Source organism: Ascidiella aspersa, chromosome 5 (assembly GCF_963924565.1).
Source record: "Ascidiella aspersa chromosome 5, kaAscAspe10.2, whole genome shotgun sequence".
Classification (NCBI taxonomy): Eukaryota; Metazoa; Chordata; class Ascidiacea; order Phlebobranchia; family Ascidiidae; genus Ascidiella; species Ascidiella aspersa.
The window spans coordinates 11270112-11272611 of NC_139451.1; the positions used below are offsets into that span (position 1 = coordinate 11270112).

At 59.4% G+C, this 2500-nt stretch overlaps 2 non-coding genes and 1 pseudogene across 2 annotated transcripts in view; all 3 read right to left on the reverse strand.

Moving 5' to 3' along the window:
- The window catches only part of LOC146143542 (large subunit ribosomal RNA), a 3679-nt pseudogene extending 2977 nt beyond the window's left edge, over nucleotides 1–702 (reverse strand).
- Nucleotides 703–950: 248 nt separating this feature from the next.
- Nucleotides 951–1104, reverse strand: LOC146143543 (5.8S ribosomal RNA). Its single transcript, XR_014501169.1, has one exon. It is a non-coding gene; the product is annotated as a 5.8S ribosomal RNA (ribosomal RNA).
- A 247-nt stretch (nucleotides 1105–1351) lies between these two features.
- The window catches only part of LOC146143544 (small subunit ribosomal RNA), a 1811-nt gene continuing 662 nt past the window's right edge, over nucleotides 1352–2500 (reverse strand). Inside the window, exon 1 of the ribosomal RNA XR_014500369.1 lies at nucleotides 1352–2500. This exon is cut by the window's right edge and continues 662 nt beyond it. This is a non-coding gene — a ribosomal RNA (small subunit ribosomal RNA).

Sequence of the window (2500 nt, forward strand, 5' to 3'; positions counted from 1 at the left end):
ACCGGGCGCTCGGCCCCGAAGGGCAGACGCGGCGATCTCTCCTCGCCCGAACGGCGGGCCGACGGACACGCGCGCCTATAGTACCCGACCGAGGCCGGGTTACCTTGCGCGCGGCCTTCTCGCCGCCGTCCAGACGGTCGCGGCCTTCGCCCGGCGCTAGTGCGCTGGTCCCCGATCGGGCGGCGCCGCCGGCGGCCCGTGAGGGTCCGCACGACAACGTCGCCGACAGGGGGCCGGCTGAAAGCGACCGGGCGACCCGACAGGCCCTCCCGTTTGCCTCTCGACGGTTTCACGTACTCTTTAACTCTCTCTTCAAAGTGCTTTTCAACTTTCCCTCACGGTACTTGTTCGCTATCGGTCTCGTGACCGTATTTAGCCTTAGATGGAGTTTACCACCCGCTTTGGGCTGCATTCCCAAACAACCCGACTCTGGGAAGACGCCGTAGCGCGCCCGCCTGTCGCCGCCATGGGCCTGACACCCGCTCTGGGAAAAGGCCTCGATCAGAAGGACGCGGGCGACCGGCGAAGCGCGCCGTGACGAATTCCGTACGCCACAATTCCGCGCACTCCAAAAGCGCGCGGATTCGGCGATGGGCACATCCCGCTTCACTCGCCGTTACTGAGGGAATCCTCGTTAGTTTCTTTTCCTCCGCTTAGTAATATGCTTAAATTCAGCGGGTAGCCTCGTCCGACCTCAGGCCGAAAGTAAGGACCGGGACTATTCTTCCCGTTCCGCGCTCGCCGTCGGCGCCGCGCGCCGCCGCGCACCTCGATTCCCGCCCTTGAGCCGCCAGCCGTTGGCCTCTTCGAGGTCGACTCGCCGCCGCCGCGCGGGATTCTGGTCGCGATCGTCGCGCATCGTGCCGTGCTGTCTTGAGCGGGACGGGCGCTCGCGCGTCCGACGCCGCAGCAGCCGCGCGGAGAAATCCCCGCGCGGAACGTTTGCAACGCGACCCTGAGGCGGGCGCGGCCCCGGGATTGACCCGAGGCCGCAATTTGCGTTCAGAACGTCGATGCTCAATGTGTCCTGCAATTCACACTAATTCACGCAGCTAGCTGCGTCCTTCATCGACTCACGAGCCGAGTGATCCACCGCCAAGAGCCATCCACGATTGTTTCGCTCGCACAGTGCCTCGCACTATAGGGTGACAAAATAGACCGCGCCGAGCGGTCGGCCAGGCCGACGCTTGAAGCCGGAGCGCGCGGCACCGCGGCACTCGACGCGCAAACATTACCGGGTGACCGAATCGCCGGCCGGCGCGCCGCTCCTCGCGGGTCGGGCGCCGGGTAGCAAAGACTTTTTCTCTCGCTTGTCCGAGTTTCGCGTTCGCCGAAGCGTTTGCGAGACCGTTAATGATCCTTCCGCAGGTTCACCTACGGAAACCTTGTTACGACTTTTACTTCCTCTAAATGATCAAGTTAGATCGTCTTCTCGGACGCCGGCTCGACCGTTGCCGGCCGCGCCAGGTCCAATCGGAGGACCTCACTAAACCATTCAATCGGTAGTAGCGACGGGCGGTGTGTACAAAGGGCAGGGACGTAATCAACGCGAGCTAATGACTCGCGCTTACTGGGAATTCCTCGTTCAAGGGAAATAATTGCAATTCCCTATCCCTAGCACGACCGGGGTTCAGCGGGTTACCCAGACCTGTCGGCCAAGGCGAGCACATGCTGATCCGGTCAGTGTAGCGCGCGTGCGGCCCCGAACATCTAAGGGCATCACAGACCTGTTATTGCTCAATCTCGTGTGGCTAAACGCCACTAGTCCCTCTAAGAAGTTAGACGCCGACCGATTGGGTCGCGTAACTAGTTAGCAAGCCAGAGTCTCGTTCGTTATCGGAATTAACCAGACAAATCGCTCCACCAACTAAGAACGGCCATGCACCACCACCCACAGAATCAAGAAAGAGCTCTCAATCTGTCAATCCTCACTGTGTCCGGGCCGGGTGAGATTTCCCGTGTTGAGTCAAATTAAGCCGCAGGCTCCACTCCTGGTGGTGCCCTTCCGTCAATTCCTTTAAGTTTCAGCTTTGCAACCATACTTCCCCCGGAACCCAAAGACTTTGGTTTCCCGCAAGCTGCCGGAGAGGTCGTAAAACTAACGCCCCCCGATCGCTAGTTGGCATCGTTTATAGTCAGAACTAGGACGGTATCTGATCGTCTTCGAACCTCTGACTTTCGCTCTTGATTAAAGAAAACATTCTTGGCAAATGCTTTCGCAGTCGTTCGTCTTGCGCCGATCCAAGAATTTCACCTCTAACGGCACAGTACGAATGCCCCCGTCTGTCCCTCTTAATCATTACCTCGCGCTCCGAAAACCAACAAAATAGAACCGAGGTCCTATTCCATTATTCCATGCACCATTATTCAGGCGAATCGCCTGCTTTGAACACTCTAATTTTTTCAAAGTAAACGTTCCGGCCGCCGCCGACACTCAGTCAAGGGCACCGGCGGAGAACCGGAGGTGAGGCCAGGACGGCCAGTACACGCCTTGCGACGG